This window comes from Coregonus lavaretus (assembly GCF_964263955.1).
Source record: "Coregonus lavaretus genome assembly, chromosome: 28".
Lineage (NCBI taxonomy): Eukaryota > Metazoa > Chordata > Actinopteri > Salmoniformes > Salmonidae > Coregonus > Coregonus lavaretus.
Window position 1 is genome coordinate 18,158,221 of NC_140015.1, and position 11,278 is coordinate 18,169,498.

At 44.4% G+C, this 11,278-nt stretch overlaps 2 long non-coding RNA genes across 4 annotated transcripts; both read right to left on the reverse strand.

Moving 5' to 3' along the window:
• Positions 1–4,984: 4,984 nt before the first annotated feature.
• Positions 4,985–8,567, reverse strand: LOC311104175. Of its 3 annotated transcripts, none has more exons than XR_014610144.1 (3): positions 8,455–8,567; positions 8,119–8,269; positions 4,985–7,891 (listed from the first exon to the last, which is right to left on the reverse strand). It is a non-coding gene; the product is annotated as an uncharacterized lncRNA (long non-coding RNA). The 3 variants fall into 3 exon arrangements; XR_014610145.1 differs by having other exon boundaries at positions 4,985–7,898; XR_014610146.1 differs by lacking the exon at positions 4,985–7,891 and adding an exon at positions 7,893–7,936.
• A 23-nt stretch (positions 8,568–8,590) lies between these two features.
• Positions 8,591–9,919, reverse strand: LOC311104176. Its single transcript, XR_014610147.1, has 3 exons — positions 9,313–9,919; positions 8,787–8,883; positions 8,591–8,698 (listed from the first exon to the last, which is right to left on the reverse strand). It is a non-coding gene; the product is annotated as an uncharacterized lncRNA (long non-coding RNA).
• Positions 9,920–11,278: the final 1,359 nt, after the last annotated feature.

The window sequence follows — 11,278 nt, forward strand, 5'->3', positions numbered from 1 at the left end:
AAGGGAACCCACTGCTCCACTCACACGAGGATCAGAGGACAGAGTCAGAATGTTCAACGCTGTTCTATGTTCTGTTCTGTTCTCCGCATAATATGCATTTGGGCTGGATTGTTGGTTCATACATTGGTAGGCTGGGACTGGGGATGTGTTGAGTCATTTCTGGTTTCCTGTGTGCTCTGGGGAACACTCATTAACTGCTTATAAATTATTTTAGTTTGAAATCGTTTATTAACCATAACATACCTGTTTACCATTAATTTATACACTGAGTGTACATAACATAAACTGAACATGACATAAACTGAACAGGTGAATTCAGGTGAAAGTTATGATCCCTTATTGATGTCACTTGTTAAATCCACTTCAATTAGTGTAGATGAAGGGGAGGAGACAGGTTAAAGAAGGATTTTTAAGCCTTGAGACAATTGAGACATGGATTGTGTATGTGTGCAAATCAGAGGGTGAATGGGCAAGACAAAAGATTTAGGTGCCTTTGAAAGGGGTACGGTAGAATATGTTTTTAATGTTTTGTACACTCAGTGTATGTGTCGTTTAGTTTATGTATTATGTTTGAATCATTAGTGCATTAGTTCTCTAAATGTAATGGCTGTAGATTGCTGGTGTATATTGACTCAGTGTGCAGTAACCATGTCTTTCTATCTTCTAAAGGCATGGTCAGTAGAACACCTGCACAACAGTGTCCATGGCTGCATGTTTTGTGTACTGATTGGTTGGCATATGTGTTTACTTGTTGTGGACAGCAAGTACCAGTAAGTTGGCACAAAGAGCCTGGTCTGCTGACGCATATATTGGAAATCAATTCTGTGTATGCAAGCCACCGACAGCCTCTGTAATATCCCTGTTACTGCAATTCCCTGGAAAGGACATGCATGATTAGCATGCAGACATTAGTCATAATCGTTTTACCAATACATGTCTGACCAATGACCCTATTTATCTTATGACCTTCTACTTGAGGGTTATTCTGAAAACTTTGCTGACATGAAATTGGCTTTTTCAATAAAAAGTTAATTGACAATGAATGAATGGATGTATGCCCACGTTGAGGATTCTGACTATCTACAATGGGTTTAGTCAGGTAATGAGCTTTTTCCATGACTTGATCAAAACAATAAGTACATTTCCTGTAATATAAAGATGTTATGAAATACTCCTTGTGGTTTTGGTTCTTGTTTTAATAATGTCTCATTCAATCTGCTGATAAGTGATTCCACTCCACCATGCTCAGGCTTAACATTAGCTATGGTAAAGACCTAAAACTTCCTGACCAATTTGGGTACAGTAAGACTAAGACTGCTGATGCTCTTCAAATTAGTGGATTTGTCTATTTCAGCCACACCCGTTGCTGACAGGTGTATAAAATCAAGCACACAGCCATGCAATCTTCATAGCCAACATTGGCAATAGAATGGCCTTACTGAAGAGCTCAGTGACTTTCAACATGGCACCGTCATAGGATGCTACCTTTCCAACAAGTCAGTTGGTCAAATTTCTGCCCTGCTAGAGCTGCCCCGGTCAACTGTAAGTGCTGTTATTGTGAAGTGGAAATGTCTAGGAGCAACAACGGCTCAGCCGCAAAGTGGTAGGCCACACAAGCTCACAGACGCGTATAAATCGCCTGTCCTCAGTTGCAACACTCACTACCAAGTTCCAAACTGCCTTTGGAAGCAACGTCAGCACACGAACTGTTCATCGGGAGCTTCATAAAATGGGTTTCCATGGCCGAGCTGCCGCACACAAGCCTAAGATCGCCATGCGCAATGCCAAGCGTCGGCTGGAGGGGTGTAAAGCTTCCGCCATTGGACTCTAGACCAGTGGAAACGCGTTCTCTGGAGTGATGAATCACGCTTCACCATCTGGCAGTCCTTCGGACGAATCTGGGTTTGGCGGATTCCAAGAGAACGCTACCTGCCCGAATGCATAGTGCCAACTGTAAAGTTTGGTGGAGGACTGCGACTGCGAGCCAGGCCCAATCGCCCAACATCAGTGCCCAACCTCACTCATGCTCTAGTGGCTGAATGGAAGCAAGTCCCCGCAGCAATGTTTCAACATCTAGTGGAAAGCCTTCCCAGAAGAGTGGAGGCTGTTATAACAGCAAAGGGGGGACCAACTCCATATTAATGCCCATGATTTTGGAATGAGATGTTCGTTGAGCAGGTGTCCACATACTTTTGGTCATGTAGTGCATGAAGGAAAAATGCTGGAGTTTTTGTGCAGGTACAGCCAACTAGCGCAAATCTAATATTGTGATATTGTGAAAAAGATATAATACGATATATCGTCAACAATTATATCCCGATATGTAACTGTATCAATTTGTCCCCCATCACTAATATCCACGATTATTGATTTAAATTAGCTCATGTTAGTCCCCAGAGCTTCCGTAGTTCGATACAGTATCAAAACGCTGACAATGCTGCCACAGTTACAATGGTGCCTTGAATTCTAGTTGTGTTTTTCAGTTCCGTCATGCCACCTGTACCATGAAAGGCTTTGCTGAGCTGTGAGAGATGAGCTCTTTGAGGACACCGGGCCCCCCATCAGCCCTCCCGGTTGGGGTGTCTCCCCAATTACTGTGGTGCTGGTGAGGACGGCCTACACCTGGCTGGTGTCTCAGCAAGTTTTCCCCTGGTCTTCATCATCGGTACCCAGAGTGCATTAGAGGTGGTGAGAGGCTGGCAGGGCGGAGGTGGAGGGTTGGAGAGAAGCGGTTTTAGTGCCGCACTGCACCACTCCACACGGGGCCTCTCTCTCTCACACACAGGCAAGCAGGTGGTAGGCACACAACAATAAAGTCCTGTGCCATCTTAGTCCTGAGAATGCATGTCATGGCCTTCCCATGTATATATGATAATGATAATAATAATAAATGTTAAGTGCTTTTCACAACACCCAAAGGTTCTGACATGGAGAGGGAGGGAGTTCCAGAGTTGGGGAGCTGCACTGCTAAAAGCCTGTTTTCCCATGGAGCAGAGCCTGGCAGGAGGGATGGTGAGAAGGCCAGTGTCAGAGGAGTGCAGCGAACAGGTGGGAGTGTAGGGGTGCATGAGGTCAGTAAGGTATGTGGGCGCCAGTCCATTGAGTGCTTTGTAGGTGAGCATGAGTAATTTGAAGATGGGAGCCAGTGGAGTTTGATGAGAGTGGGGGTGATGTGGTCGCCAGGTCTGGTGTGTGTGAGGACTTGTGCAGCTGAGTTTTGAATATGTTGAAGTCTGCTCAGTGTTTTGGTGGGGAGTTTGTAGAGAATGGTGCTGCAGTAGTCCAGGCATGATAAAACAAAGGTGTGAATGAGGGTTTCAGCAGTGGGGTCAGTGAGAGAGGGTCTGAGTTGTGAGATGTTTTTGAGGTGGAAGAAGGCTGACTCGGGGATGTTCCAGATGTGGGGTTCAACTGACAGAGTGGGGTCAAATGTAACACCTACATTCCTGACTGTGAAGTTGGAGTGTAGATGCTGCAGCTGTCGATTGTCATGTTGAGTTGACCCAGTTTCTTGATGAGAGAGATGGGGACCATGAGCATGATCTCTGTTTGTCGTCGTTTAGTTTTAAAAAGTTATAAATAGCATGTTCTTTATCACTCTGTATCTCTCTCTCACTCACTATACTGTATGTCACTCACTTTCTCCATGCTTTCTCAGACTGTCCCCTCTCCTTCCATCTTTTTATTTGTCTTACTATAACTGCCTTTCCCTCTATCTTTCTTTGCTCTCTGGCAGTAGGTGCTGTGTGCTGTGTGCTGTGGGCTGTGGGCTGTGGGCTGTGGGCTGTGGGCTGTGGGCTGTGGGCTGTGGGCTGTGCCAGTCTCTGAGACTGAGTGTGAACCTGCCTCCAGTGCCTTGGAGCGAGTGCATCTGTTGTGCTCAGGAACTATAAAGAGAATAATGGATACATTAAGGGAGATGGAGAAAAGGGGGTGTTAATTGTGTTGGATGGGTTAGGGGGTGCTGTTAAAGGAGGGGGTGTGGAGGGGGAGAAAATAGATGGAGAGGAAATGAAGGGAAGAAAGAAGGTGGAGAGGGAAGAGGTGTGAGTCCAATCATGATGGAGGGAGAGGATAGCGGATTGGGTGAAGTGGAAAGGCTCATTGCGGTATCCTGTGCGTGTTCAGCAGCAGGCATCACTACTCAGTCACATTGTCTCTTAGCTTTTGGCAACACTTGAGAGGCTCCTCTCTGGCCTGTGAAAAAATATTTGAATTTGAAATTGGGGTACTGAGAGGAAACGGGAGGAAATTAAGGAATGTGTAGAAGGAGTGAGAAATAGAGGGGGTGGACCTGGAGAGAGGAGAGAGGGAATACTTTGAAGAGGGGGAAAGCGCAAGTATGACCAGTGGTGTTTAATTCGGAGGATACCCACAATGATGATGTGCGTGTGTGTGTGTTTATGAATCTGTGTGTGTGAATCTCTGTGTGTGTGAATCACAGTGTGTGAATCTGTGTGTGTGTCTGTGAATCTATGTGTGTGAATCTGTGTGTTTGGGTATACGCTTGTGTGTGTGCTTTTCCGAAACTGACCTGATTCCCTGCTGCTTATGTTAACCTATCCCCACTGAGAGGGGGACGCAAGGAGCATGAAACATTACACATACAAACATTACCCACCCCCCCAACACACACACACACAGTGAGTTCCACACGTTTCCACATATAGCCATACAGTACACACCATATCATTTACAGTGTATTCGGAAAGTATTCAGACCCCTTGTCTTTTTCCACATTTTGTTACGTTACAGCCTTATTCTAAAATTGATTAAATAAATAAAAATCCTCATCAATCTACACATAATACCCCATAATGACAAAGTGAAAACAGGTTTTTAGAATTTTGCTAATTTATTAAAAATTAAAAACAGAAATACCTTATTTAAATAAGTAAATAGACCCTTTGCTATGAGATTCGAAATTGAGCTCAGGTGCATCCTGTTTCCATTGATCCTCCTTGAGATGTTTCTACAACTTGATTGGAGTCCACCTGTGGTAAATTCTATTGATTGGACATGATTTGGAAAGGCACACACCTGTCTATATAAGGTCCCACAGTTGACAGTGCATGTCAGAGCAAAAACCAAGCCATGAGGTCGAAGGAATTGTCCATAGAGCTCCGAGACAGGATTGTGTCAAGGCACAGATCTGGGGTACCAAAAAAAATTCTGCAGCATTGAAAGTCCCCAAGAACACAGTGGCCTCCATCATTCTTAAATGGAAGATGTTTGAAACCACCAAGACTCTTCCTAGAGCTTGCCTCCCGGCCAAATTGAGCAATCGGTGACCAAGAACCCGATGGTCATTCTGACAGAGCTCCAGAGTTCCTCTGTGGAGATGGGAGAACATTCCAGAAGGACAACCATCTCTGCAGCACTCCACTAATCAGGTCTTTATGGTAGAGTGGCCAGACGGAAGCCACTCCTCAGTAAAAGGCACATGAAGGCCCGCTTGGAGTTTGCCAAAAGGCACCTAAAGACTCTCAGACCATGAGAAACAAGATGATCTGGTCTGATGAAACCAAGATTGAACTCTTTGGCCTGAATGCCAAGTGTCATGTCTGGAGGAAACCTGGCACCATCCCTACGGTGAAGCATGGTGGTGGCAGCATCATGCTGTGGGGATATTTTTCAGCGTCAGGGACTGGGAGACTAGTCAGGATCGAGGGAAAGATGAACAGAGCAAAGTACAGAGAGATCCTTGATGAAAACCTGCTCCAGAGCGCTCAGGACCTCAGAATGGGGCGAAGGTTCACCTTCCAAAAGGACAATGACCCTAAGCACACAGCGAAGACAATGCAGGAGTGGCTTCAGGACAAGTCTTTGAACGTCCTTGAGTGGCCCAGCCAGAGCCCGGACTTGAACCCGATTTAACATCTCCCCATCCAACCTGACAGAGCTTGAGAGGATCTGCAGAGAAGAATGGGAGAAACTCCACAAATACAGGTGTGCCAAGCTTGTAGCGTCATACCCAAGACCCATTTCTGTTCCACATTCAGCTTCAATAAATCTCAACAAGACCTTGTTGTTGCCCAGTGTGGAATATTTGCTTTAAAAAACAGGGATGGTATGCAAACTGGGAGCCATCTTAAAAGCATTTCTCTGTTGAACATCAGTGCTTCCACACTCGACAATGCTGTCATGTTGTAGGGTTTCAGTTTGACGTGGTCTGAGTTCAACTGAAGTAGCGCCCTAAAGAGCTGGAGGGAGCACAGCTTCTACACAGTACTTCACATGTGAAGTTGGACTTCCGCTTCCCACGCCATCACTAATCCTAAAGACCTCTGCCAGGATCCCATGGGAGCCAGATGGACATCAGTTATCTGGCTGAGTGGAGGCACACCTAGATTGTCTATGACATCACAGTACTTATTGGGGGTCTCTAGCATGATTCTCACTGGAAAGATTGATAAAATATGAGGTCAAGAGATTTCATGGAATGAAAAGGATTGGCATTATTCCACATCAAACACTTACTGTAGGAGTCCAATGAGCATAAATGTTTTTTAGAGCAAAATATCTGTGTAGAGATAGATCGAGACCAACAGACATAGATATCAGAGAGGCTAAATGTGGAGTCTCTCGGGGGGCTGTAGAGGGGGCGGGGCTGAGTCTTTTTGCTGAGGTGAGGGAATTCAGGGGGACACCCAGAAACAAATGGGAGCTGTCACCCAGCATATGATGCTGCCTCTGCTGTTTACCAAGGAGAGGGAGAGATTGATGGTGAGGCATTAAGGCATTCTCTCTCTCTCTCTCTCTCTCTCTCTCTCTCTCTCTCTCTCTCTCTCTCTCTCTCTCTCTCTCTCTCTCTCTCTCTCTCTCTCTCTCTCTCTCTCTAAATCATTTTCTTTCTCTTCCTCCATCTTTTTCCTTTATGTCACTCTGTGTATTGTTAGAACAGGTAGGTTGAGGGTTTCAGGTCAAGTTGGTTAGTTTTTTGTGTCACACCCACTTGATAGCTAACGACTCTCTGTATCTTACTTATGAGTGTATTTCCATGTACTGTACATTCACATTTTACATTTGAGTTATTTACTGCAGCAGGCACTCTTATCCAGAGCATTCAACCAAGGGAGGCGAAACAACCTCATAACACAAACATCGCAAGTAAGCTTATAGTAACAAGGGCTAAAATATGAATGTACAGTTAAAAAATTCAAAAGACACAAAAGTTTGAAATGGCAAAGTATACAAAGAGCAAGATTAAACAAAATAAATTAAATCCAATGTTTGAAATGAAAGGATGAAGATGAAGCAAAGTTGTAGGTTTGTTCCCAACACCACGTGATATGTGTTGTGGATTGTAGCACCCTGTTTGTGAGGGGTCATATACTCTCACAGTAACTTAGCTTATAGCATACCTGCCAACTTTTCAAACAACCTTGGAGTGAGATTTTGTCCAGGGTCCGCCTGGGTCCTGCAGTCGGTGAAAAGCAATTGCACTGCCTGCGTCTCAGAACTGCGGCCGCCTTGATCTCATGAGGTTATCGTTGCCCACGTGTGCATGACGTCAGAGAAAGTCGGGATCAAGTCGGACACAAATCTAACCAGCATGCATTGGGCGGTGATCGCCGGTGATCGATTCTGCGCAGACCTGGCTCATCTCAAATGAGCCTCCTCTATGATCTGTCGGCATGGTTATACTGGCCTGTGGCCTTCTTGGAGGCCTTGATGATATCGGAGGGGGGCTCCAATTTGAAGCAGGGCTCCAGATTGGCCATCTTTATGGTCATTATTGAGGACAAGGTGCCATCCAATGCTAGGCTGTTTCTTCTCTTGGTTTTGTTCAGTCCCACAACTGAAAACAACCTATCAGCATCTGCGTTTGCATGGGGCAACACCAGGACAAGCTTGGCGACGTCAGCAAGCCTCTCGAATTCTTTGGCTCCTGTCACCTATGGAAAATGCACCAAAACACAATGGAAAAACATACCTTGATTTTTGATTGATTAATACTGTAAGTATACTGTAGGTTGATCCATTAACAAAGTTCAGATAAAAACATGCATAATTTGCAACATGCATGACACATATATGCATGCAACAATTTTAAGCAACAGATGTAGCCAAGCCACACCTGCCAAAAGGAAAGACAAAAAAGGAAAAAAAATTTACCTTATGCTTCCGGGTTGCCATTTCAGCCCAGAAGCTTTCCATTTCAGTTTCGTCCTGCAGGGATATCATTGGCATGGTCTGATCATTTAGAAACTCCTCACCCAGAAGGTCATGCTCCTCTGGCCCATGGTATGGGAGGAGATGGGGAAACCTATTTATGAAAGTAGAGTTACAAGTTGTTACGTTTTAGGTATATAGTCATCAACCAGCAGCAGTTCATACACATCTTTGAGGAGAGAATATCTCATGTGCAGTTTAGGAGTGAACACACCTCATCATAAAACACAGGGTATTTTAGCTAAGATGATAGACAATAATTAGAGAAAAAAAACTAACCTTTCAACAAAGTACAGGACATCTTCAATGTCATTTTCAGCTCTCTGCCGTACATCTACAAATTGTGCGTGCTTGATCAGTGGCTCTTCCAGTGGCAGCTTCTTAAGTGCATAGTCCACAGCACTTGTCAGGAAACACAACACAGCTTCATGGAATGAATCCACCTGCTGTGGTGTGATGTCACCCTCGTCAAGTAATCTGTTAAGTTTAGACCTGGTTGTGAACCCAATGTTCAACTTTCTTCCTGTCACAGATACAGCATATCGGTATAAGGTACAAGGCTAAATATCACACATCACAGTGTTTGATCATAATAATAGTCAAATACTAACCTGGTAAATGGTTTGCATTTTCACAAGGCTCCTCATGGCACTGCAGAGCTGCTGGAACCATAAACTTGGAACATAGCTTGCATACGAATTTCACCATCTATAACAGACATTTACAAAAATAGTAGGTGAAACCTGTTTTAGAGGATCCCTGCAGATATCAGCAAGAAACACAGAATTGAAAAAAACAGCAAAATCCAATCCCACCTCATCATGTAACAAAAAGATTGATGACTGCTCTCTCTGAAGCAGCAAGTTGAAAGAAGTGAAAGTTGGTACGGTGGCTTGGAAGAACAGCAGGTACACTTCTGTCATGTGGTCAGTGAATGTCTGCACAAGTCTACTTCTATTGCACACATTTCCTGTATTTATGTTAAATTCTTTGGAATACATCTGACCTGTTCGAAATCAGCTGAGTTTACATTCACCACACTAAATCCTGTTCACACGCACAAACAAATAATTTCTTTCAAGATTTAAAGTTTAAGAGAGTGAGTACTCAATTGGACGACATTTCATTGTTACATACCTAGTCTCAGCTCAGCTTCTTATCAGACTTCTTGAGGTAGTGACCGTTTCTTCTCCTGTTGTCTTTCGCGGCAATGGTATCTCTTCTTCTGTCGCTAACTTCGGGGTGCAGCGCATATGGTTCAGTGGTGCTCATCAGCACCATCTACCGTCGGGGAGTTTGAAAAAAGGAACGAACAAGTCTCGGCCGATTATTTTTGCGTGAGAAATTGGATGTGTGGCGTGAGTGCGTGTGAAAACAGGCAAAAACGTGTGTCACACGGCGAAAGCGTGAGAGTTGGCAGCTCTGTTATAGGCTTAGCAGAACACAGTCACATTACAAAGCACTAGAGACAAAACACTGAAAGAAAAACAAAAAACTGGAAATATGCTCTTAAGTAAGCTCTCACACACAACTTAGAGCATTATTACAGTGAATAACAAGGTATATGTAATGTCATAAGAGACGATGAAGGTAATTTAGATGGTTGTGAAGTTGATGAGAATGAAGATTTCGAGGATCTTTATAGGAAGGTATAAGACATTAGTAAAGCAGTAGTTAATCATGAATAAGGGAGACGTCATACTCATCCTGGCAGAGAGTCACAGGTAGACAGAGACAGACCTGGGCATAGCTCCTGTTCGTCACACGCCCTGAAAGCCACACACCCCCAGAACCCGATGGCACTCGGACTGCTACTATTTGTGTGTCCAAAGGTCAGTGCTGTCTCCAACGTAAGGCTGACCTAGATACGATTGGGCCTTACGCACGTGTGTGTGTGTGTGTGTGTGTGTGTGTGTGTGTGTGTGTGTGTGTGTGTGTGTGTGTGCGTGCAACTTGCATGTGTGTTTGTATAATCTTGTTTAACATTGGGTTTCAGGCAAAAGTAAGAGAACAGACTCAGTAATTGCAGAGCGCCTGACCTACATTGCTCTCAGTGGCTGCTTAAGCAAACATACACACACACACATACACACATTCAAGCACACACTTGTAAATCTCAGGCATGCTCAACAGTTTAACAATGACGCCAGTTTCAGAGAAATCCACCCGTCGTATTAAGACTGTGGATTAGATGTTCCGTAAACCCTCTCACCAGGCTCCTGCTCTTTTAGGTGGTTTAATGTATGAGTTATAATCGCAGCACACAGACACACAGATACAGAGAGACACACACATACATACAAACACAGATGTAGGATCTTAATTTGATCACTCTGTTGCAGGAGAACATTCCTGCAATTCAGGAAATGTAAAACTTGTAGTGTACTTGAGGTTTAAAAAGGCCTCTGAAGTTTGTAATTTCCACTTTGAAATGTCTGACTAGATTTTCCATTGCATCAACCTCTACAAAAATGTCCATTAATTATAATCCACATAATAATTCACATTTCCTGTTGCTGCAGGATTATTTCCCTGCTGTAGCAAACTGATTCAAGTTAAGATCCTACATCTGTAGAGACGCTCAGAAACCCAAACACACAGCCCACCTCTGAATGTGTCATTCCTGCCGACTCTCAGCAGTAATTAGAAGCCAGGGAGACAGCCAGGTAGTGGAGGTTATAATGGGCCGGGGCTATTTTAGTTTCCTCTGTCTGTCACGTTAACAATGCCGTCAGCCCGTCAAGCACTGCAGTCAGGTCGAGGTGGAATTAAAATGTTCCTGCCCCCCACTCTTCCCCATTCCACCTTCCTCTCCCAACCCCACTCCATCTATCCTCACCCCCCACCACACACGTTATCTGTCTTCCTTCTTTCTTCTACCACTGTCCCCTCATTCTCTCTCTCGCTCTCTCTCTGCGTGGAATTGAAATGACATGGCGTCAGCATTTACATTGCATGTACTGTTAGTCTCTTTGAAGAGACTGATAGTAACGCAATGTACTCTAGTAGTTTAGAGGAGGCAAGATGATGGCGAATTTGTATCTGTGGTGGGGATAGTAGAGTTGTTCTCTCAATTGGTGTAGGGAGGAGACTTTAACCAGTC